The following is a 26667-nucleotide window of genomic DNA, read 5'->3' as shown; positions in this document are numbered from 1 at the left end:
CCTCCTGAGTCACTGGGATTGCAAGCTTGCACCACCATTCCTGGCTACTGTATACTATTTTAATGCTCTTCTTTTCTTTTTCAATGTATTACACACACAAAAAATAAAATACTTTTTTTTTCCTGGTTACCTTGGGATTACAATTAACATTGTAAAACATGTTAAACTTGTAACAAACCTGTTTGAATTATATCAATTCAGTTCTTGCAATATATAAATTTATAAATATATGTACTTGCATATTATATTCCATAGGAAAAAGAAAAATTAAAAGTGATACCAAAAGTACAATAACAATGGCTTTTTATTTACCTATGTAATTACTTTCATTGAAAAGTTTTTTCTCTTTCCTACCTTCCAGGTTTAAGTTGCTGTTTAGGGTCCTTTCATTTCAGTCTGAAAGGTTCCCTTCAGTTTTTCTTGCAGGGAAGGCCTACTGATAATGAACCCTCAACTCAGCTTTTGCTTATCTGAAATTTCATAATTTTTCTTTTATTCTTGAAAGATAACTTTACCCATTATACAATCTTGATTGACAGTTTCTTCTTTCATGACTTTAAATATGTCATCCCATTATCTCTGGTCCCCATGCTTTTTTAACAAAGATTGAGATCTTAAGATTATCAAGGATATGCTGTAGGTAGCAAGTCCTTTTCTCCTGATGCTTTCCAAATTCTTTTGTCTTCATCTTTGAACAACTTGACTATAGTATATCTTGGTGGGATCTCTTTGTCCTGCTTAGAGTATGTTGAACTGTTTGGGGATGTATATTCAGGTTTTTCTTTTTTTAGGGAAGTTGGGCTATTACTTCTTCATATATTATTTCTGCCTCTTTCTTTTCTCCTTCTGATATGATGCAAACCCTCATTATTCCTCTGGCTCCAAGATGCTGCACCAGGAATTCTTGCCACCTAATATCTGCCTGTAACAGGCTGCAGCAGAAGCATTGTAGCTGCTGGAGATTAAAAGCTGAATTGGACCAAAGTGTACTGAATTTACCATAGACTTCTCCCCTGGTTGCTACAAAGTGTTCTACTTAGACCTAGAGTTCCAAACACCATTCCTGCTAATTTAATTGTTTAAGGCACAGTATTATGGTTTAGATTAGAGGCCTCAAAAAAATCAATGCAAGAAAGTTTAGAAATAAAGTGACTGGGTTATGAAAGCCTTAACTCAATCAGTGAATTAACTTCCTGATAGGGATTAACTTGGTGGTAACTGTAAGCAGGCAGGGCATGGCTGGAGGAGGCAGATCACTGGGGGTGTGCCCTTGGGTTTATATTTTGTCCTGGTGGGGAGAGAGCTCTCTTTTTCTCTCTCCCTTTCTCTCTCTGTTTCCTGGTTGTTATGTCCTGAACCGCCTTCTTCCATCACATTCTTCCACTATGATATTCTGCCTCACTTCAAGCCCCAAAGAATGGAGACATCCTTCTATGGACCAAGACCTCTGAAACTGTGAACCCCAAAATAAACTTTTCCTCCTCTAAATTTGTTCTTGTTGGGTCTTTTGGTCACAGCAATGAAAAATTGACTAGAACACAGATTCCTGGAAGTTTTTACTCTGCCACTCCAATAATAGCTAATATTTACTGAGCATTTATTCTGTGCCAAGTGTTGCTCTAAGTACTTTTCATTTTTATTCTGGTCTTCTGAGGGAGTGTATTGTTAGATCCCCACTTTACAAAAGAGGAGAAATGAAAGATGAACAATGTGTCTAATCAGAGAAATTGGGAATGGTTGATCAAAGGGCACAAACAAGGCAGTAGCCTCAGATTCATACTTAAAACTACTAAACTCTCCATGCAGACACTTTGGTAGAGCTAGAAAATGCCTTTAAAAATCAAGTCCAGGTTACTCATTTTGAAAATAAGAAAACAAAAGTTTAATGAATTATCCAAAGGTCATACACAAAGTCTACTAATGGGAGGTCTGGGAGTGTAGCTCAGTAGTATAGTACTTGCCTACTAGCATGCATAAATCTCTGAGTTCAAACTCCAGCACAGCAAACAAACAAACAACAAAAAAAGGAGTCTAGGAATGGTAAAGCAATGATGATAACATTGCCTCCGGTCAGCCGTTTTCTACCGTATGTCTTCACTTCTCTGAGTACCTGGGCTTTAGGTCTGAATGAATTTTTTTTTTTTTTCCCCCAAAGAAGGACCTTTGTATGCAATGATAAATTCCAGAATTCACTTTCTTTAAAAATACTACCCATCCTCCAAAACAGTTTATTCCACATTTTCTCCAAGAAGCCTGCTCTCATGAATTAAGTTCAGACAGAAAAAACATAGCCGCTTTTGTTATTATCTGCACAGCATTCTCTGCCTTAACCTGCAATTATTTATGCATTTGTGTATTTAAAAATCTTCTAAAGGTAGAAGAAATATGTTTCCTATTTATTCATCTGCTCCATATCTTTTGACTAGATGACCTGTATAAATAGGCTCTGAACAAATATTTATTGAATGAAATGAATCACTTCTGCCAAGAACCACAGGTTAATTCTACCAAAAATATCACTTCTATAGTGTCACATTTACATTAAGGTATCTTTAATGGCTCAGAAAAGTCAAGTCTTTAATGCTGTATTTGTCTCCACAAGTGTTTTGTACAGTCTTCAGGGATGAAGCTTTATGTTTCCCAGTACCTAATGTTATATCCTCAATGTAGTGGGTAAGTGCTGGAACATAAATTAGAGTGTGATTTAAGAATTAAAAAAAAAAAAAAAAGAATTAGTTTTGGTTTCATTTATTGAAAGAAAAGCATGATATAATTTTGATGAGGTAATGCTATACATCAAATGAGATAAAATGGCTGTCTTTGCAATGAGTTTTATTTACACACATGGTGAGTATAATGGAGTACTTTATGTCCTCTATAATTTTTTTATTTTGTGATAAGTTCTATATATTTCCCTTAAAAATCTCTCTATATGTGATGTCTTATACAGATATTACTTCTATATAATACTTATTTGATATTTTGTTCTGTTAGTTCAACTGAATGTAATAAAACTAAAATTGTGTCCGGTTTACAGAAATCCAATTACTCTCAAACTTTATTATTTATTTCATTTTGAAAGTACCTTCTCTTTCCTCCTAGCACCCAGATTTTCAACTATATGGATCCACATAGCTGTAGCCTTATGCTATCATGGTTCACAAATATAGTACTTTCTATAGGTCTATGCTGCTTGTGAGGAGTATCGTATATATTAAATAAACAGTTTTCACTAATGAATACATCAATTTACATACCTGCTCAAGTTCATGAGAATTTGTTTCATGTCCTCAGCAATATTTTTTTGTATCTGATGTTATTTTCTATTTCTCTAATTTGTTTCAATGTTGAGAGGTTTAGAATTTGAACATTTCTTCCACAAAAAGTGGTTATTAAAGTCTCTTACCTCATTTTTAAGAAAAAAATAAATAAAAAGCAGAATCATTTAAAAATACCTAACAGTGTTTCTAGGTAGAGAATTATGGATTTTTTTTTTTAATTGGAGAGATTCCAAGATAAAAAAGATACTCTTTTGTATCAGGTGACTATCACCTCTAGAGGTAAGCAGCTGGAGCTTACAATCCCTTCTATTAAACTCAGGAGTGCTCTACTGCTGAGTTACATGCCTAGCCCTTTAATTTTTTTCAGACAGCATCTCAATTTGCCAAGGTTGGCCTCAAATTGTGTTCCTCCTGCTTCAGTCTCTCAAGTTGTTGGGATTACAGGCAAGCAGCACCATGCCAAGTCCCATGGCTACCCATTCAAAATTGCATATTGGCCAAATGCAAGGAAGTACATTTGTATCTGTGACTAGATCTGGAGAGTAAAGAAAATAAATTGTTTAAGGTTGAGAGGCAAAAAAGCTTCAAGCTTAAGGAAAAAACCCCAAATCTTATTCTAAATAACAGATTCTATTCCACAACTATTTTCTAGTATATTTTTTATATTATTTTTAGCCAAAGAGAAAAAAATATTTCCCCTTTGATATTGTATTCTCTTTTTCCTTTTTAAACCTTTAATACTAAAATCCTTAATAATTTATGGGACAACAATGTGAAGAAATATTATATATGTAATAAAATAGTACAAAAATACTAAATAAATCATGCACAAAATGTTTAATAAAACATCATGTAAAAATGCATGATGTAGCTGGGTACAATGGTGCACACCTGTAATCCCAGTGTCCCAGGAGGCTGAGGAAGGAGGATAGTAAGTTTGAGGCCAGCTTAGGCAATTTAGTCAGGCCCTGTCTCAAAATAAAAAATAAAAAGGAGGGGGCATGTAGCTCAGTGGTAGAATATCCCTGGGTTCAACCTCCAGTACTTTTTTTTGTTAAACAACAAACAAACAAACAAACAAACAAAAAAATACAAAAACACAAACCAAAACAATGGATCATGAAAAATAGCAAGGGTAATTTAATTGCAACAATTAGAAAAATAAGGATACAAATGAGTACAAACTAAAGAAAATATGAAAAAAATATCAAAATAGTTGTATATGTTGGTTCTAGAGGTTGAGTATCTCTTATCCAACATGTTTTGGATCAGAAATGTTTCTAAATTTGTATTTTTTATAATTTTGGACTATTTGCACATACATAATGACCTATCTTGGAGATGAGTCCCAAGTATGAATTAAAAAAACTCTGATGTTTTATATATACTTTGTACACATAGCTTGAGGTAATTTTATACACTATTTTTAGTGTATCTACATTAGGTCAGTTGTGAATTGTCTACTTGCTGTGGTGTTCAGAAAGTTTCAGATTTGGGGGATTTCAGATTAGGGATTCTCAATCTGTATTAAAATGGTGGGATAATTAGGTATGTTTCATCTATGACATATAATATTCATCAGAAATAAAATCCTTTATAATTATACTTAAGTTTATTGAAAATGTTTCCAAATATCTAGAATGTCACAACAAAGATTTTAATTTTCACTTTCAAAAAGTAAACAACAGGGCTGGGGCTGTAGCTCAATAGTAGAACACCTGCCTCGCACGTTTGAAGCACTGGGTTCAATCCTCAGCACCACATAAAAATAAATAAAGAAAGATATTGGGCCCATATAAAACTAAACAAAAAAAATTTTAAAAAGTAAACAAAAATAAAAACAGCATTTCCTTCATCATTCTTTCCCTTATATACATTTATCGGTATGTTATTTATACATAATACTGGGATTTGTTGTTACATTCTCCTACATGTACAAAATATAACAATATAATTTGGTCAGTTTTGTTCCCAAGCACCTCCTCCACCCCCTGCCCATTTTACCCCTTACAGAAACTAAGTTCTTAGGTGTCCTCAGACTTAAAATCAGAAATCACCACCTCTGATACCCATCATCTGTAATACAGGTAATATTAATTTCAACATCCATAAAAGTCATTTAAAATTAGGTGTTGTTTTAAATAGATAGTATATTATGACATCAAAAAGATGGTTACAAATACAACTCAGAAGAATGGGGAAATCTACCCTCTTTTTTAAAAAATAATTTTTAGTTGTTGATAGATCTTTCTTTTATTTATTTATATGTGGTGCTGAGAATCGAACCCTGTGCCTCACACATACCAGGCAAGTGCAGTACCACTGAACTACAACCCCAGCCTGAAATCTACCCTCTTAATGCCAAATGCAAAGAGAAGAAAATTATGCTAAGGGATAGACTTGTAACTAGGTAAATTATCTACTGCGATGTGATCACTTCAAGATTTATATAAAAGAAGAACAGAGGACAAGAATTAACTTTTTTGTTGTTGTTATAAAAGTAATAAATGACCATTATATAAAACCTGGAAAAATCAGAAGCAGAAAGGAGAAAACAATCATTAGGCAGAAAGCAGTGAACAATGGTGTGATCTTTCTACCTCTTTCTTTGAATACTGCACAGTTGTAATCACATTTCACAAATAAATTTCAGCATCCCCCTCCTCAATGTTATTATGTAACTTTTTCTGTAGTACTGAGGATTGAGTATAGGGGCATTCTACCACTGAGCTACATACCTAGCCCTTTATTATTATTATTATTTTAAATTTTGAGGCATTATTTTGCTATTTTGCTTCCTAAGTAGCCTCAGTTGGCCTTGAACTTGTGATCCTCCTTCCTCAGCTTCCTGAGTCACTGGTATTACAGGTAAGTGCTGCCATAACTAGCTCATCAGACTTTCTTTATGTCATCATATGATAAATATAATGAATCAATTATCGTTTATAAGGTTTCTACACTAACCCACAGAAACCCTTACAAATGCAACGGGCAGAAGGACAGCTACTGGGAGAGATGGCATGAAAGACACATGGAAAGAGAGGGTTATTAAGAATCCTCTGGAGGGAAATAGAGTGAGGAACCCAAAGGAGAAGTAGGGAAGGGGGAGGAAAAAGGGAAACAGAGACAGTAGTAGGGCAGGGGATGGAAGGAAAGCAACATATGAGGGTCAAGAGAGTAGTAAGGGAAAGGGTAGGGTGAGGACTGTGGCCAGGCTGTTAAGGAACCAGGTCAGTAATGGCAAAGATGCGAAGGAAGCAAACAGTATGCAAATTGGAAAAAGCCAATGGAAAAATTAGTTGATTAGAAGTTTACTACTGGGCAGCCAATCTCAGCAGAGAAGTGTAAACTAAAGATTGAATGCAATTAAAGGGGGTGAGAACAGAATGTAAACCCCTCACATGGAGAGAGGCTGCTTCTTCAAGTAGTTTAGCAAGGTGAGTCTGGAGGCACAGTTAACTGTGTAACCTGAGTCTGATTTCAACATATGCACTATGGAGCTATCATTAAAATAACAGCGAAGACTACTGAGTTACTTTTCCATGCCAGGCACATTGCTTAGGCATGTTGCTGCTATAGCTCAATAAAGCATCATGGCTACCCTACAAAGTAGGTGCTATTATTACTATTAAAAGCTTAAAATTGAAGAAACTGAGGTTGAAATATTAGTTTACTAAGATGATAAGCCCAGGAATGGAGAAGCTGGGTTTGAGCTAACACCTGGAAAGCGTATTCTTAGGTCACAAAAAAACTGACTTGTTTTTTGGTACAGCAAAGAGCCCCAAAGGGACAATTTAAAGGGAAATGCTCATTTTTTTGGAGGAAAATACTAATTCTTCTTCTCTTTTTCAGTCCTGGAGATGGAATGCAGATAATCATGCAGTCATGCTTGAAAGTGCTCTACCACTGAATTACACGCTAGTTCTTTTTTATTTTGAGACAAGGTCTCACAAAGTTGCCCAGGGTAGCCTTGGACTTGTGATCTTCCTGCCTGAGCCTCCCAAGTAGCAAGGATTCCAGGTGTGTATCACCACACTTGGCTGATATTAATTCTCGAAGTGGTAGAATGTAGGAGTCACTGCAGACTTAAGAATGGCTATGTCACCTTAAGATACAAATAAAGGGAGGATGGGACAATAGTAAGAAAAAAAGGAAGTATTTTCTGATTTTAAAAGTCATGAATGGCTAATATAGATAACTCAGAAAAGTAGAAAGAAAAAAGTCATCATCAGGCAGATGGCCATAAAGAACATGTATTTCTCCTGTAACATGCAAAAGCGATTGCACTGGGCTTCATGGAATTTTGTACTTGAACAAACTCAGGAGATTTGGGCAAACTGCCAATACAGTCCAAACTTCTTAGCAGAAACTAGAATGTTTTTCAGGGAACTGAGTATCCTGAGGGAATGGCTAGATGTAAAAGGACAACTGAAATTTGGAGGAGAGGAAAAAAAGAGTGTGCTTGGTTGCTCGACTTCCAAAGGAACAAGGATGGAACTGGTAAGTGATTCCCTTTGGGTATCCAGAAAAGAGGTTGGGCCCAAGAATCTGAAAAGCTAATGGAGAGAAATACTATGCATGAAGAGGGATAGTTGGAAAGGATAGTCAAGACTATAAAATATCCCATAAGGTGAAAGAACAGTAATTCCTATCAGAAGTTGGGCAAATGTCAAGCTGCACATTGACATTTGCACTCATAATCTAGGATAGTTAACATTAAGGAAAATTATGAAATGTTCTTTAGTTCTGTCAATAAGAGCAACCATTTTTGATAAGCTCATCTGCTGTTTCATCAGAATTGTCTGGTCAACATAAGCAAGGAAATTTTACCACCTTAAGAATATCTGTGTCTATTTTTCCCAAAGGTAACAAGCTTTTTGCATCAACCAGATAACATTATATAAATGTTATTCCTTATCAGCAGGTGTTTGTTCATAGGTTACTTAAAAGTAAGAGTAACAATCAAAGTTCCTGCTTATAAAGTCAACCTGATCTGAAAGAGAAAATGGATTCAGGTCATGGAAGACACAAGACCATACCAAAAGGAATCTTTCATTCACGAGTTATTTTACTTCATTTTCATCAAAATAGGAAGCAAGAGAACAAGATCCCAGGAACACAGCACCATGTACTGCTATCCCTTCTTTTCATATTTAAACCTACTCCAAAAGTATTGGGAGCTCTTGGGTCAAACCATACCTCAGTCTCTTGTCTACTCAATAATTATTACTGTATTAAAAAAAAACTGGAAAAGAAAGAAAAGACAGTTATCAGTACCATTTCTCTTTAGACAAATATATAATTATTTCTTTACGCTATCATAGACATATTACAGAAAGGGAAGTGGGGCATTAGTGACCAGGTGACTGGTTCACAAGGACCCTGGAGCTGACAAAAGAGAATGGGCTTGCATTCTTCAATTTGGTCAAGTGGACTCTGCAAAGCTCTTACTTCCAATGGAATATACATATGCACGGTAGACAGTGACAGGGCACAATTGCTTTTAAAAAATATAATACACAGCTAAAACTAAAGTCAACACACTGGAATATACTTATAGGTAGTTAAATGCAACACTGCAACAAATTTGTTCAGTACTAAATTGCTATTATTCCCCAAACTGCAAAGTTACTTTCCCCCCCCTTTGCACACTCAAATTTCTTATCTTTTCCTTTTGTGATACACAGCTAATTGTTTAAAGGAATACTCCAAGAGGAACTAGTGACAAATTAGAAAAATAAGAGCAAACACTCCTTAAAGACTAAAACAAACCACATCACCAACAACTACAAAGGTTATTAAAAATCTAGATAACAGTCTTGCTGTACAAGATATATCACTGCATGTTTCACTGGCTTGCTACAGATAATTTGGAATTCAGACTTTTTCTTATGTTTAAAAAATGGTAAAGTTTACTATTTATCTAGAATTGGATTTGTAGAAATAATCATCATGCACAAATTCTGAGTGTAACCTTAAATTGCCCACTAACTACTGAAAGGCATTTAATCGTCACATTGAAGGATTTTCCTCATTGGGGAAAATAATTTCTATTCAACTGGAGCTACACTCAAGATATACTCTTCATTTTTTATATTTTTTGCATCATAATTATAAATAATAGTGGGATTCGCTGGTACATATTTGTACATGCATTCAATAGAACAATACAGTTAGTCAGTTTCATTGCCCTATACCTAGACTTTTCCCTTCCTCTAATTCTATTGGTGTTCCTTCTATTTTCATGAGATCTTTTCCCACATTTTCTTTTTTTTTTTCTCTCTAGCTTCCACCCATGAGAAAAAAACATATAACTCTTGACTTTCTGAGTTTGACTTATTTCACTTTAACATAATGCTCCTCAAATTGCACCCATTTTCCTACAAATGACATGATTTCATTCTTCTTTATGGTTGAATAAAACCCCATTGTGTATGTAAGCCATGTTTTTATTTTTTAAATATATTTTTTTATTTGTAGATAGACACAATATCTTTATTTATTTTTATGTGGTGCTGGGGATCGAACCCAGTGCCTCACACTTGCAAGGCAAGTGCTCTGTCACTGAGCTATAGCCCCAACCACATTTTCTTTATGGTTTGGCTATTGTGAATTGTGCTGCTATAAACATGAATATGCATATTGTTATAGTATGCTGACTTTAATTCTTTAAGATAAATAATGAGAAATGATATAGCTGGGTCATATAGTGCTTCTATTCCTTATATTTTGAGAAACCTCCATACTGATTTCCATAGTGGCTGTACTAATTTATAATCCCACCCAAGTATATAAGGGTTCCTTTTCCCCACATCCTTTCCAGCACTTATTATCATTTGTATTCTTGATAGCTGCCATTCTAACTGATTGAAATCTCAGTGTAGATTTGATTTGCATTTCCCTGACTGCTAAAGATATTAAACATTTTTTGTTGGCCATTTGTATTTCTTCTCCTGAGAAGTCTCTGTTTAGTTCATTTGCCCATTTATTGACTGAGTTATCTGGATTTTCGGTGTTAAGTGCTTTATATATTCTGGATATTAATCTCCTGTTTTAAGAATAGCTAGCAAAAGGCATACACCTGTAATCCCAGCAGCTCAGGAGGTTGAGACAGGAGGATCAAGAGTGCAAAGCCAGCCTCAGCAAAAGAAAGGCACTAAGCAACTCAGTGAGACCCTGTCTCTAAATAAAAACACAAAATAGGGCTGGGGATGTGGCTTAGTAGTCAAGTGCCCCTGAGTTCAATTCCCAGTATCCCACTTGCCCCCCAAAAAGGAGCTAGCAAAGATTTTCTCTTATTCTGTAGGTTCTCTCTTCATGCTTTTATTTCCTTTGTTGTACAAAGGCTTTTTAATTGGATGCCATCCATTTATTAATTCTTGTGATCATTTCCTGGGCTTTTTTTGCATCCTACTGAGGGAGTTGTTTCCTGCGCCTATATGTTGGGGTGTTTTCTTCTAGCAGTTGTAAACTTTCTGGTCTAATTCCCAGGTCTTTGATCCATTTTAAGTGAACTATCATGCAGGGTGAGAGATAGGGATCTAGTTTCATTCTTCTACACATAGATTATCTGGTTTTCCCAGCATCATTTGTTTAAAAGGCTCTTTTCTCCAACTTAAGGACACAGTCTTTATGTGGTATAAAAATTTGTATCAGGGCTGGGTTGTGGCTCAGTGGTAGAGCACTCGCCTACGTGTGAGGCCCTGGGTTTGATCCTCAGCACCACATAAAAAAGTAAATAAAATAAAGGTATTGTGTCCAACTACAACTTAAAAAAAATTTAAAAAAATGTATCAAAGTTAAAGATTTCTGCTTTAAAGAATATTAGAATTACAATATAAAAATGCACCCAGCATAGCTCTTTTCAACATTAGCATCAAAGTACAGAAGTGACTTCTTTAAATCAATTAAGGAACTGACAAGTTTTTTGCATATCTCCAAAGACACCAAAGGCATATCAGTTTGGAAATGAGATGAATCTACCTATACAAGCTGAGCCACATCATGGATACTGGGTTCTGTCTTTACAATTTAATTCGGTAACAATGATGCAGCTTAGCATGCTTTTAGAAATGAGAAATATATACAGCAAACATTACATAATCAGTTCCTGGATTTATGTCCGATTTAGGAAATAACTAAGCATGTACAGATTAGAACTGCCATCACAGTTCATAATCTCCCAGCACTTTGTCAATTAGTTTAAGTTTTTGTACCCTGGATTCAGAGGATATTTTTGCTCGTGGTAATTTGTTCCAGGAAGCTGTGATTTTCTGTATCTGCCTGTCAATTCAATTTTGGGGGCAGTGGTTTGTCCTCTGACCTCAATTCTCTGATGGAGCTAGGAAGTATTTATTCTTAATATGCTCAGCTTTTTTTTCTTGTTGGGAAGAGAGGAGTGATGACTTCCAAGCTCTGTAAATGCCAGATTCGTAACTAGAAATCAGAATTCCTGTTCTTGATTGCTTCATTTTGACTTCTTTAAAAACTGTCTTGTTAAAGTTCCTGAATGTTTAGGATCTACCATCTCTTCCATGGTTAGCTTTAGAAATATTTTTAATCTGTTTCTTCAATTTTGTATATTTGGTTCCTGTGTGTACCAGGCAGTTAAACGTACCATTTTCATAAAACACCCAAGAACAAACTTGATTTTTTTCCTTTGTGTTCATTGTCTGCCACTTTATGTTATTAGTGTAGTTTTACAGGATTCTAGTCAAAAAAGGGAAAAAGACTCCCTGTGACTAAAATCCATGTCTTAAATTTTTTGATTTTATTCTTAGCCTTTAGCAGAGTAATAGCAAGGGAGCAGGACTCAACTTCTTGTTAATAGTAAACTCAAAATTTACTGATATTTATTAAATATCCATATTTATTTAAATTATATAAAACCAAATCTGAAGAAAAATTAATGTGGCTCTAATCCAATAGGACAAACCAGAATTAAATAACTGCATGAGATCAGCAAGAGATGCATATGCTGCGATGTCAGCCAGTGCCATGGGTGACCCCAAGTCTCTTGCAACATTTCAACATTTGTTATTTCAGTACTATATGGCACTACTTCAGTGGGAGGAAGTGGATCCTAGGAACAGCTCAGAACTGACCATTCCTCCTTTCTGTCCCTCTCCCAAATTCAGAGGCTCTAAGTTTAGTTCCAGGGAATGACTCCCAGTGTATTGCTCCTAATGGCATGCAGACTGATGACATTGTTTGCTTCTAGATTCATTCACATTTAGTGAAATCACAATTTCTTCAAATCCACACTCTTGTCAAGTTCTGCCAGATATCTTAATAGAGCTGCTGGAGTTACACTATAGGCTTCATCATATTTTCTATGACTCTAGGGAGAATGGGTGAGCCCCCAGATCTTCCCCATATATCCAGTGAACTGTGTCCATGATATGATGTTCCCTTCAGGGTAACTCAGTGAGCAGTCAGGTCCACCAGTGAGCAGTATCACTCACGTCCCTCCCTGTGACCTGTTTTTACAGAAGTTCTTTCTTCATACACAACATTTTGGAGAGAGGGAAGAATAGAAAATCTTATATATTTTCATCTATGTTAGTTAATAAAACAGAAGTAGGTTATTCAGTTGATGAGGGTAAGGCTAGAACTATACAAGAGAGCCTGTCTTTTCTTCTTTTTTTTCCTCAGACTGTCTCTTATTCTGGTAAATGGAATATCAGGATTCTCCACAGAGTTATGTGATGACATGGCAGCCAGCAGCTGCCCTCTGGCACAGTATGTAAATGAACCCAATCACCCCTTGGGTTTTCCCCTCTCCTTTCCCTCTTTATGGAGAACACAGAATCATAGGGAGTAACTAGCTTAAGTTTGCTCTGTACTTTAACAGTAGGCAGGAAGCCAAACTGCAAATACAATGACTGGATTCAGTTTTACAAGCAAACACTGGAACTGAGTTCACCCTAGTCCGGGAAGAATGCCTCCGATCAGAACTAGCAGGAAATCCAATTCAAAACAGGGTGTGTCATCCACAATTCACAGTGTGGCCTTTATTTACACTTTTCATGAAGTTCTTTGGAAATTAGACTTTCCTTTTGAAAAGGTCCCCACAAAAGACTAAATTTTGCTCAAGTGATATTAGAATTACTTTTGCAGGAAATGTGTGAATTCCTATAAGCAGCTCTCTTTGTAGAGATTGTTGTTAGCTCTGCTCTTTCTCCTTTGGTTACTGATTGTTAAGGTCTTAGAAGGTAGCAATAATTACTTCTCCCACTTCATTTCCCTTCCAACCTCTGAGCTTTCTGACATCATGTGCTTTCAACTCCCCTCTTGCCTCTGGGTCATTTGAATAATTAGTATGAAAATGCTTTGATATCCTGAGAGAATTAGAACACACATACTTTGGCCTAAGCACCTCTTGAACTGTGCTAGGAGGTTTCCATGACTGTTGTGCCTCTAGCTGGCCAAACTGTCACATGGCCTCGAGGAAGAACATAAACAACAAACACTGAGGGCCCAAAGGCATATAGTTCCACAAGGTCTAGTCAGGAGAGGTCAGGACCTTCACCTGCCATCTATGGCTGGCATTACCAAAATGGTGCTATGATTACAAAAGTGCAGAGGGATTATGGTCAGGCCCATGAAACAGTGAGACAAACGCCAGTTAGAAACATCTTAATCTCGATACATATGAGGGGAGAGTATAGAAAAAATGATGAAGTACAGGCTTCCTAAACTGAAAGGTTTACGTTATGACAAAAGGGAGAATATTTCTAATCTACACAATATTAATATGAATTTATAATATTTAACATAATCTAGCTTTAGGTATAGAATTGCCAGATTTACCAAATAAAATACAAGATTCCCAGTTAAATGTAAATTCAGAATAAACAATGTATGATTTTTTGTAGTATATGCCTCATAGTTTATCTGAAATTCATATTTACCTGGTAATATGATTCAGGTATCAATTCAAATAAATTCATTCCTAAAATAACTTTTGGTTCTGGGAGTTTGAAATTGTGATTTGAACGAATACCGTGCACCTGTGCCTGACACTTCAGGATATTCAGCTTCACAGTGTCCATTAATGGGGTCTGTAGATAATGCTGCCTTATTTTCTCCCAATACAAGAAAAGAGAGGGGCTCTTCACAACCAGTGCTCAAAAACTAAAATTTTATCACCAGAGAAACTAGGTTTTATATAATGGTACATATCACATTTCTGTTTTTTCTAGCACTTTTTGTGAAGACTGAGGCCTGATCATGCTGATTTAGTATTAAAAGAAAAATCTGAGAGGCACCCATAGGCTGCATAACACTATGTAACAAAGAGAAGAGTGAAGACTGTGGATACAACAAGACTTGGTGAGCTATACCACCAAACAGTATGGACACAGACTAACACTGAAGATAGTGAGGAAAAAAAGATGGTTACTGCATCAGTTAACCTGTAGACAACTTGTCCCCAGCTGGACTGTGGGATTTGTAAAATGCTCAAGTTTTAAGTTATACCTTTTTATCCTCTGGAGTCAGTTGCCCTTTCTTTCCAAAGCACACACAGTCTTCAAACCTCCCTGAACACGTAAAAATATCTTTCTCTCAAGCTGGGTCCACACTGATCCATATTTAGCCAGGACTGACCTTTGTGAGCACAATTCCCACTAGAGACTCGCTTTGTGCTATGCCTCAGTCTTCTCAATTTGGATAGAGTCAAAACTCCATGGGTTTTAGGTAAAAACACACAAGAGCAGTATTAAAGTTCAAATTCCACACACACACACACACACAAATCTTGCTTAAAAATTTAAATCTTTATTTTAAAATGTTGCTTGCAAAACAATGCAGCAGAAACATCATCAGATATTTGTAGATATCACAAATAATGCATAATAAAGAGATTTCTCAGAAAGAGACTATACCACCTGAAGGGGGAAAAAAAAAATATGTCCAAAACCAAGAGCACTCAATTAAATAAAACACTTTTTAGGATTAAATAATGATTAAAAATAAGAAGATAGGTTTTAAAACCACATTTTAAAAATTCAGCTAAATGAGCAAAGCTACAGAGTATTGAGCATACAAAACATAGTAATATTTTGTGATTTTTTAAAAAATATGAATGTATTTGTACTGCAATCAACCTCTGCTGCAGGGAAGTCAGGGAATTATTAGTCTAGGGTCACTTGGATAGCTAGGACATGAAAACTTCCTCTTTCCCTTTAGTTCATAGGCTCTTTGCATTTCTAGGCTGACTCTGACCAAGCCTTCAGCAGGCCCTCCCTGCTGCTGACAACTAAATGGAGAAAATAAATAAAACTTAAGTTATTTTCTTCCCAAATTTGGGGATAGGAAATATGTAAGGAAAAACACATGTGGGCAAATACAGTCACATATTACAGATGCTGCACAAACCAGAGAATCAAAGCACATGCTCCATGGAAAAGCTAGTGGGAACAGGATGATACTTTGCACCTACAATTCTTTTTCTCTTGCCCATGACTTCCTACAAACTAGAAACATCCTTCATTAACATAAAATGCTTCCCTATCTTGCTGATTAGATTTCCATCTACAAAAACTAACTGGAATGCTTCTCAAGGCAAAATGGATCTCCTCCATTAGAACAGACAACCACAACAACATCTGGGTATTGTTTTTGGTATCCTTCTCATAGGTTCTGTGTTTTCTTCATTTAGAGACACACATGGTCCATAATATCCAAGACAGAGATTTCTGGTTTTAATTATTTGTGCTTAAGAAAAGAATGAATGTGAAACATGGTTATTGCCAGTTTATTAGTCAAAGCCCCTCCAATTAAATCTCTATGATAAAACTAACATTATCCTCAAATTTTCCTTGGAGAAAGCCCCTTAGAAAGAAATCATGCTTCCAAGACATAAATGGATTCTATCCAGTCTGCTTCAGCTCTGACATTTCACACTTAGGAATCTCCCCATTGTCACATGACTTGGATCCAATATCCATTCTTAAAATGCTACATGTATCTTCCTTATTTTACTTCTGAGCGAGGCCATGTATATACTTATATAGAAGCTGTATGGTGTAGTAAGACATTTTGGCAATTTTGACAGCCATGTCCTGGGAAAATTCTTTTTATTTTATTTTTCCCCTGATGAAAAGTAACTAATTATTTATTTAGTTTTGCTCACCTACATTCCATTAATATTAAAGGCAGAATTAGTTGTAACTGTCTTGGGAAAATTCTTTGAGCCCCATCCAGTTTGTTCAAATTTTCACAGGGTCATCAACAACTCAAGAAAACTTGGCATTCCTAGTTTACAGTATGCTAAACACTAGAGCAAGTCTAAGACAAAAATGGCCTTTCTTCTGAAGTCATGTCCAGTGTCATATAACTCTGTGGTCATAAAACTCAGTTTTGTATAACTCAGTGTGAACTGGTGGGAAATTTAGGAAACCATCTGCAAATTTACAATAATGCCTCCTTTACATGTATGTTAAGAATGAAAAGAAATAGCCCTAAACCAGCCATTAGAGAACACAGTTATAGAGGTTATTCAAACAATTTAAAATAGAACTCCTATGTGATCTAGCAATGCTGCCACTGGATTTAAACCCAAATAAAGTGAAATCAGTTTGTCAAAGAGATATCTGTACTCTCCTGTTCATTGCAGTATTTGATTCACAGTTGCCAAGAAATGCAAAGTACCTAAGTGTCCATCACATAATGAACAGAAACCAGGCATGGTGGTGCATGTCTGCAGTCCCAAAATCTTGGGAGGCTGAAGCAGGACGATCACAAGTTCAAAGCCAGCCTCAGCATCTTAGGGAGATCCTGCCTCAAAATGAAAAATAAAAAAGGCTGGAGATGTGGCTCAGTGGTTAAGTGCCCTTGGGTTCAACTGGAAGGAAGGAAGGAAGGAAGGAAGGATGGAGGGAGGGAGGGAGGGAGAGAGAGGGAAGGAAGGAAGGGTAGAAGGAAGGAAGGAAAATGAACGGATTAAAGAAAATGTGGTACATACACATGACAGAATACTATTCAGCCATAAAAAGAATGAAATCCAATCATTTGCAGCAATATAGATAGAATTAGAGAGTATTAGGTTAAGTGAAGTAAGCCAGGCACATAAAGATAAGTACTGCATGATCTCATTCATGGCATCTAAAAAAGTTAATCTGCTAGATGTTGAGAATAGAATGGTGGTTACCAGGGACCGAGGAGAGTAGGGGCAGGGAGGAATGGGAAAAGGATGATCCATGGATGCTAAGTTATACATAGGAACAAGAAGTTCTGATGTATTACTATACAGTATGGTGACTATAGATAAAAAATAAAGTTCTGTGTATTTCAGAAAGTTAGAAGAAAGGGTTTTGAAAGTCTTCACCATGAAGAAATGATGAATGTTTGAGGAGATAAGTATGTTTAACTTGATTTACACATCTGCAGTGTATACACGTATGGAACATTACATGGTACCCTATTAAAATGTACAATTTTAGTGTTTTTTATGTATCAATTAAAAAAAATAAAAATTAAATAATTAAAGAAGAATTAGCCCCCACAAAGCATTAAATATGTATAGCTTCTTTTTTAAAGAAGTAAGATAGGAATTTTCATGCCAACATTGTATTGGGCTGCCAAAGGTCAGATTGGGTGGGGTGGGAATTGGCTAAGGGACTAAGAGAGAAAATTCAAGATTTTTAAGCTAAATGTTAAAAAGAACAAACAAAATAGTCTTTAGTCAGATTTCTTGGAGCTTTCCTGATACAAGCATAAAATGCAACAATTCAAGGTTTGTTTAACTTATATCAAGGAAACATTCAGAATGTATACCAATTTCAGTAAGAAGCAAAATGATGAACAGAATAGGTTCCTGCCATCTGTGGGGCTCACAAATGCCAAATTATTAATGAGCCAGGGGATCATTACAAGCTAGTTGATCAATATATGAATGTGAAATAATACTTATTAAAAAATGTCTCCCCACATTAAAAGAGGCATATTGCTAAAATTCCTTTTTAGAATTTTTCAGAAAAATTGAGAAACAAAAATAACTAACCAGGAACCAAGTAATAGATACTCCCTGTTCAAAGTTCTTGCAACAAGAGTATTTTATTTATAGTAAGTTCAGATTATAAAATCCTTAGTAGCTAACCCTCCTTTTTCCCATATGACTCAGGATAAATTTGTGTTATATTTATTGGTGCAAAAATCTGATATAATGGCAAGAGGGAGTATTTTAAAATCTGTTAGATTCTGTGCTTATGGACTAATTCAGTTATTTTTTATGTGCCTTGTTTGTAATTTTTTTAAAGATCATGTACCCAATCAAGCTGACTTACTTGTAAGTTATTCATACACATAAGATGCCAGGGTATTAAATTAGGGTGAGGCTTATTTCTTACAATTGTGAATGCAAATGCATATTTGTAATCTTGCATATTTTGTCAGTTTCCTTTCAGAATGATAAAAGTGCCCCCCTGCCCAAACTTTGCTATATAGCTTATAAGAATGTATAGCCAGGTCAGAGAACAGCCAATTCTGTCATATTCTTCTTCTTTAAAAAAAAAAAAATTTTTTTTAGTTGTAGATGGACACAATACCTTTATTTGTTTATTTTTATGTGGTGCTGGGGATTGAACCTAGCCTCACGCATGCTAGGCAAGCGCTCTACCATTGACCCCCTTTCATATTCTTGATCATGCATTTCCAATTACTAAAATAATTCCAACCTATAGTTCTTTGATGGAATCTTAAAGCTTAGATGTCAAAGGTTTTATGAATTATTCACATCTCTTCACCTTGCTAACACAGACTTAAAAAATAACATAAGATGTGATAATGAAATGCACTATCATCTCAGTTCCAGTGAGTGACTGTCATTGACTGTATGCTTCCTACCACATCAGGCACAGTATCTGAATACACAATGAAACCATCAGAACATCTTGTCTGAATAGACAGAAAAATATCATAAAACATGAAAAATATTTTTTCAAAAAAGGAAATGTTAAACATTTGTACTCTGCTACTAAAGATAATTTGGAGATGTCTAAGAAAAAAATGATTACTAACAAGAGAATGTCCAGTCAACCAGATGGAACACTAGGTTCTATAGTTGAATTGCTATTATAAGTTCCTGAATCTAGCAAGGAGAATGCTATAAGAACTTCATCTAAACTTGTAGTAGGCCTGCATGTCCAGGCTGGGATAAAACTGGAACTAACAAAGCTGCTGGCTACCTGTCAGACCCAAGTACCCATGAAGCGCTACTGATAACTTTTCCATGTAGAGTCTATCTCTGAATATTCATTGAATAGTCTATAATTATTTAAAATGTTTTTAATTCCTTAAAAGAACAAAGTAAAAGCTCACACTATAGAAAATTTAGCTAAAAAGAGAAGAATGAAAAAGAATAGCTATCAACATAAGAAACAGAACATATAGGGAAGAAACAAGATTGTATGATGCATAAGAATATATTTTATGATAAAGGAAACATTTAAGAAAAGCCTACTGCCCTCTATGCACTGAGAGCAGCCCCTACAGGGGCCTGTGGTCATGGATATACACATTCCAGTAAGCAATGGGTATGTGTGGGAAAGGGAGGGCCAGTATCAAAGTAGAGAAATACTGATGAGGAACTCTGCATTTTGTTGCTGATTTTCATTTTGTAGGTAACAGTGACTAAATTTTTTACTGGGGTATTTCAGAATTTAAAAGTGTGTCCTGACTGGATATGGTGGTGCATGCTTGTAATCTCAGGGACTTGGGAGGCTGATGTAGGAGGATCACAGGTTTGAGGCCAGTCTTAATAACTTATGTGAGGTCCTAGACAACTTAGCAAGACCCTGTCTCAAAATGCCCCTGGGTGTGCAATCTTCTCTTGAAAAAAAAAAAAAAAGTGTATCATGTGTGCAACATCAAGATTTATTAAATGAAATACCACTTCATGTTGATGTATTACAATAACAATTATTAAAAACATGAAAAATAACAAGTGTTTGTGAGAATTTAGAGAAACTTAAACTCTCTTACATCGCTGGTGGAAATGTAAGCTGTAACTACGCTGCTGGGGATATAGTTCAGTAGGAGAGCACTTGCCTACCATATACAAGTCCATGGATTTGATACCCAGCAATACAGATGTTTTTTTTTTTTTTTTTTTTTTTTTTTTTTGTGTGTGTGTATGTGGTGAGGAGGTAAAGATATGGCTTCTATGAAAAACAATATGGTTGTTCTTTAAGAAGTTCAACAGAATCACCATTTAATCTAGCAATTCCACTCCCATATATACATACATACATATAACTGAAAGCCGGGACTAAATAGCTACTTGTACACCTATGTACATAGCAACATTATTCACAATAGCCAGAGTTGGAAATAAATCAAATGCTAATCTAATTTTTCACCTTTCAGCAGAGGAAACTGGTAGATATAAAAGTTAAGTGACAAGCTTATTGTCAAGGAGCAAATGAGAATTGAAGCTTACAGCTACTGTGTGTCAAATATGCAGGTTAAGCTTCTATAACACTGTGTGCTACCCCTCTCCCTATGGAGCCTCTGTTCAAATAACATGTGCTCTTCTTTTTACCAATATTTTAAGAAACAATTTTTAAAAGAGTGTTCTATGATTCTGTTATTCCTTGTGGTTAACACATAACCATTAAAGTTTTTCAGCAGTCTATGAGAAAGATAGACCTCAGAAACAGAAGGATGTGATGACTTCTTTGAAAGTAGTCATCACTGCCAGTGAAACTGGCATGCTGTTTTGGGTGTCTCAAAGCATGATATGAATATAATTTACAGTATGCTGTTTATATTTCCAATTTTTCCTTTTAAGAAGTTTATATCTGTCACATATATGTTTTCCTTATCTCACTCACTAGATTGTGTTTTTATTTTGTGTCTCTCAAACTACTTTCAGTTGGCAGCTTAGAATCACATCAAAAGAAACCACTCCCCCTGACGTCAGCATAGATTTGAGCACACCCTCCTTAAATTTTGGGTCAAGCAACTCTATATGTATTTTTGTACTCACATCCCTCCCTGCCAACAGTGAACAAGGAGCACACCATCCCTTTCTTTGCATCCTCAGCACTGGTACAAAAAATTATTTAGTAGTGTTTGTGGAGCTGATGAATATGCTGAATGACAAAGAAATCTTAATCAGTAGTTAGGTTCAGACAATTGAACAAATAAATATAAAACATACAGGACAGAGCCAGGTAACAAATCTCTGTTCCACCCCCCTCAATTCTGGCCAGCTAATATATAAAGTTTTTAGTAAACTGTTATTCAATTCAGAGACTTCTTCTTTTTTTAATATTTATTTTTTAGTTGGACACAATATCTTTATTTATTTTTATGTGGTGTTGCTGATCGAACCCAGGGCCTCGCACATGCTAGGCGAGTGCTCTACTGCTGAGCCACAACCCCAGCCCAAAGACTTCTAATAATAAACATAAAAGTTGCAATACCAGGAGTTTTTTCTGGACCAACCCCTACGTGCAAGGGTTAATGTGACTGACATATTCTAGATCCCACTGTTAGTCAATACTGTAGCCTAAAGAGCCATGTGGTTCACCTGTGGGGCAAGTGGCAAAAGACAACAGTTAGTGACTCCAGAAAAAAACAACCTGTTTTCCAAATTCTAATAATAGACTATAGAAAAATACACTTAGACACACACCTAACCTAAGAACTTTTAGTCATCTTAAAGGTATTAGCAAGGATCCCATCCCCAAGCAACAGTCACTCCTTCCTCTAAAAAAGAAAAAAGAACATTATATTCACATATTTTGCTTGCTTCAGCCAAGAGCTCAAAAAACCCCTTCAATCCCTACTTTTGCTGGATTAGTCCACTGTATACTATGAGTCAGCACTTCTCCACATTTCTGGAAATTCCTTACCAGCAACATGATCTAAAACAGGAAGCCAGCTTTCCATTTTAATGTACAACAGGAAGTATTCAAATAGATTTCACCTAAACTGGAGAACTCTTGTTAGTATAACTGCTGTTATATCAAAACAAATGAGAAACTAATGAAAGGCACTGATTTTAAAGATTATTTTATTTTAAAATGTAGATACACGATCAGGATTAGCTAAATCAGTATAATGAATTTGAACAAAGGTACATCAGTGGGTAGGAGAAAAATACAAGTTTACCTTTCCATTTATCTGTTGCACACATTATATAGCTCTGGCACCCTCAGATATGTTTGTTATATTAAGAATTTGGTAAGTTTTGTTTTGAATATCTGGTTTGAACAGTAATATAATGGGAAGTAATAACATTGGAAATGCAAATATTTGAGGAAAAAACAGTAACAAAGGCTAAAATAGAACTTGCCTCTTTTCAAAGAATGGCTTGAATTTATTTGAATAGCACAAAATACTATTCCCCCGCCCACCCCCCGTACTAGGGATTAAATGCAAGACCTCTAATACTGAGGTACTCCATAGCCCTTTGTAATTTTATTTTAAAATTATTTATTTATTTTTGAGATAGGGTCTTGCTAAGTTGCCAAGGCTGGCATCCAACTTGCTATCTCCTGCCTCAGCATCTGAGTAGCTGTCATGGGCATGTAACACAGCAATTGGCAAAAAATACCCTAATGGATCACAGAGATTTTTTGCTCCAGAAGTTGACTTTTCAGAAGTTTAACAAACCTTAAAACAGTCTCTAGATTAACTATAGGGTCACTCATCAGGGTTCCTGCTTTTATATTTAGAAAGCTGCTTTCACAGTTAAAATTTCCCTACTTCTTAAAGAGAGTTTCAAGATTTAAGTTCAGTGAAAAGCCAAACAGCTCAGCTATTACAGTCATTAATAAATGTATTTAGCGTTTGTGCAGCATCAAAATGTAAGACATCTGGTTCTAATTTCAATTTTGGCTGAGAATAAAAGTACCTCCCCCACAATACTTTGATTATAAACTGTTCTTTTCCTCCTCTTTTTTTTCTTCTTTGGAAGCTGTTGTCCTTCATTCTTGCTGGAAGCCACCTGACCACTGCCAGGAAGAGGAATGCAAAACATTCCCAGGAGCGGCCCTGACGTCAGGGCCACATTCCACCTCTCCACAGTCAGGGCTGTCGGGAAGCTCTGGCCTCCAGCAAAACCCCTAGAAGAGATAGCAGCTGGGCCTGCACTAAATCATACTAAGAACTCCTTCATATTGTACTTTAAAAATGGACAGTATCTTGTGAATGCAGTGGGAAGGTGGTGGGTGGACGGATGGAGGGAAGACAAGAGAGAAAGCCAGAGAGGGAGAAAGAATAGGAACAAAAAGAGCTGGCTTTCTAAGAGACATTACTGTTAATCTTCACAACTATTTTTTGTTTGTTTGTTTTTGTGGGTGGAAAAAAGGGAAAAATAAGTAAGTAGCAATCTTCAGATGTCCATTTATCTTAGGCATCAGAGTGTAGACTGATTGAGATGAACAACAGAAGAGTTTTGGCTTCAATCACCAGGCCTTCCTCTAGTAAACCACCTAGAAGCCCTGTCTCCAAACCCTTCTTGGGAGGAAGACAAAAATCCCATTCAGGGATGCTTTAGAAACACTAAGAAAGCAGTTGGTTCATTTTCAATAATGAGACATACTGAACATAGAAAATTGCACATATGGTTGGCATATAACATTTTGTCAAGATTGTGATTTATATTTCTTAGATTAATAATGAAACTATTAAGAATCTTGTTCTAACTATATCACAAGGTTATAAGATATTAAAGTACTCAGATGTTATTTGACTTCTCTGTTTGGTGGGTGTTGTAACATGTTACTAGGTAAAGATACCTGAAGTATATAACTGGAAATTTCATCACAGTTGTCAAAATATGCACCTGTAAATGGCATTCTCCTAGGCCCTAAAGGTAACCGAGTTTCTACCTTCTGCATAGAACAAATATCAAAAGGCCTAGATGCCAAATCATTCTGAAAAAATACAGACTTAGGGATATTTATAATGTCTCCTGCATACCCACCTCCTAGCTGTACCCCGTGTGGTCACAGACAGGAAAGTCAGCATTGCAGATGCTGCCTCAGGGCTTCCTGACTTTCATGAGGGTCAGGAACAGTTGAGGCTACAGAGTAAGTATCTGGAGGCAAATAATGCATGATGAACATAATAAGCAAGAGGACCAAAGTAATGGTTTAAGTTATAGGGATATTTGGTGATAGACAGTTAATGAGGGGGTTCCTAGAACCAGAATAGCTGAGAAGCATGGGAAACTCTGGTCTGAGCTGTCAGTCAAGTGACAGAGGCCTGATGTGATCCAGCATGACTGTACCAACAGTCCCTCTTCTTGGCCTAGCTGAGTCAGTTGGAGGTCTACAGACTCTAACTAAAGGAGAGAGGTTGGGTCCTTTAAGGAAAGAGTATTCAATAATCTCGTCATGTAACTTAAAATTGCCATTCTGCCCTTTCCCAATGGATATACAGCTACTTTGGAGGAGAAATGGAAATAACCAAAGCTCTCAGGATTTGTTAGATGTTGTACCTGAACTGATGCTAATCCTCAAGGGATACCTGGGCATCCTGTCGGTTAAGTGGAAGGCTTCATGAGTGTCAAACACAAATGGAGTCTATCTTATGATTACCTGTCTAGAACCTGAGTTTACACATGGAATACATACTCACAAATAGACAGAATTTCCACATTTGTGCCTGGACTCATGTACAGTAGTCCTCCCTTAACTGTGGGGATATATTTCAAAACTTCTAGTATTGAACCCTATCTGGCTTTTCCTATATTTAAATAACCATGAGAAAGTTTAATTTATAAATTAGGCACAGTAAGAGATTAATAATAATGACTAATAAAAGTTTATGCTGTAATAAAAATTATGTGAATGTGATTTCTCTCTCTTTCTCTCAGTATCTTATTGTATTGCAGATCTCAGCAACCTCAATTTTTGGTTTTCTTTTAATAAGTCAAGAATTTTCATCATAGCTTCTCTTTTTACATCCAAATTGACAGCACTACAACTCTGGCACTTTGAGGCCATTACTAAGTAGAATAAGGGTTATGTGAATAAAAACACTACACTACCACAGTTGAACTGATAACTGAAAAGGCTAAGTGACTAATGGGCAGGTAGTGTATAATTGTGGATATGCTGAATAAAGGTGATGCTTCCTGGCTTCAGGTAGAATTACACTAGATTTCATCACGGTATTCAGAATTATATACAATTTAAAACTTATGAAGTCTTGCTGGGCACAGTGATGCACACCTATAATCCCAGAGGCTCGGGAGGCTGAGGCAGGAGGATCGCAAGTTCAAAGCAGAACTCAACAACTGTGGGACACTATGATCAACTCAGGAGACCCTGTCTCAAAATAAGAAATAAAAAAGGATTGGGGAATGTGCCTCAGTGGTTAAGTGCCCCCTGGGTTAACTCCCTGGTATCAAACAAACAAACAAACAAACAAAAACAACCCAAAACAAAACAAAATTTTCCCCCACTTCCCAACTTACGAAGTGTTTATTTCTGGAATTTTTCACATAATATTTTTGGACTGCAGTTGACTTAAGGTATCTATAATTGTGGAAAGCAAAACTTTGAGTAATGGGGGACTACTGTGATATGGATTATTATGAATAGATGAACTGAAGAGAGAAGCTTTGAACTTCTCTGCCAAATGACAATGCTGCTTCTTTTGCAGTAAGCACAAAGATTAATGCCATCATGGAGATTTGAAAGGTATGAGTGACACCTATAACATTTCTTTTTTAAAAAAATTTTTAATTGATTAAAAAAAATAAATGACAGCTGAATGCATTGCAATTCTTCTTATACAGCACAGTTTTTTTTTTTTTTTTTTTTAGTCTCTGGTTATATATAAAGTATGTTGACACCAATTCTTGTCTTCATACATGTATTTTGGATAATGATGTCCATCACATTCCACCGTCCTTGCTAATAACTCCCTGCCCCCTCCCTTTCCCTCCCACCCCTCTGCCCTATCTAGAGTTTTTGTGTGTTAGGTCTATGCAAAAAATGTTAAGGTCTTTGAGAATGACAGTGGTTTACCACAAACTTAATCAGTATGCATCTCCAATAGCAACTGCTGATCCAGATGTGGTTTCCACCAGAGCAAATCAACACATCTCTTTATCTGGTGTGCAGCTATTGATTTGACAAACAATGTGTTTTTTCCTATTCTAATAAGCAGACAGAGCAGAAAGCTACTTGTTTTCACCTAGCAGGGCAGCAGGATACTTTTAGCTAATTCCAGACTTGTGCCTTCACCCAGTCCACAGGAACATTAATCATTTTATTGCCTCAGAGGACAAGATGACATCATGCTAATTGATTTGTTAGCAGAAACTAATAGGTACCTAAAGATATCCTGGTAAGATAAGTATGTGCCAGAGGGTAGAACATAAATACTGTAAAAATTCAGAAGCCTGCTCTCTGAGTAA

The 26667-nt window shown here is 36.1% G+C and overlaps 1 protein-coding gene and 1 long non-coding RNA gene across 11 annotated transcripts in view; one reads left to right on the top strand and one right to left on the bottom strand.

The window, feature by feature from the left end:
• Spidr (scaffold protein involved in DNA repair) overlaps positions 1 to 26667 on the bottom strand; it is a 394388-nt gene that overhangs the window by 147060 nt on the left and 220661 nt on the right. The window lies entirely within an intron of this gene.
• Positions 5009 to 25076, top strand: LOC125610541. The gene is made up of 3 exons (XR_007340526.1): positions 5009 to 7781; positions 14486 to 14615; positions 23212 to 25076. It is a non-coding gene; the product is annotated as an uncharacterized LOC125610541 (long non-coding RNA).

The sequence above is a fragment of the Marmota marmota genome, unplaced genomic scaffold (assembly GCF_001458135.2).
Source record: "Marmota marmota marmota unplaced genomic scaffold, marMar, whole genome shotgun sequence".
Taxonomy (NCBI): Eukaryota; Metazoa; Chordata; class Mammalia; order Rodentia; family Sciuridae; genus Marmota; species Marmota marmota.
Note: the sequence above shows the minus strand (reverse complement) of the source record. Positions and strands in the feature narration are given on the sequence as shown.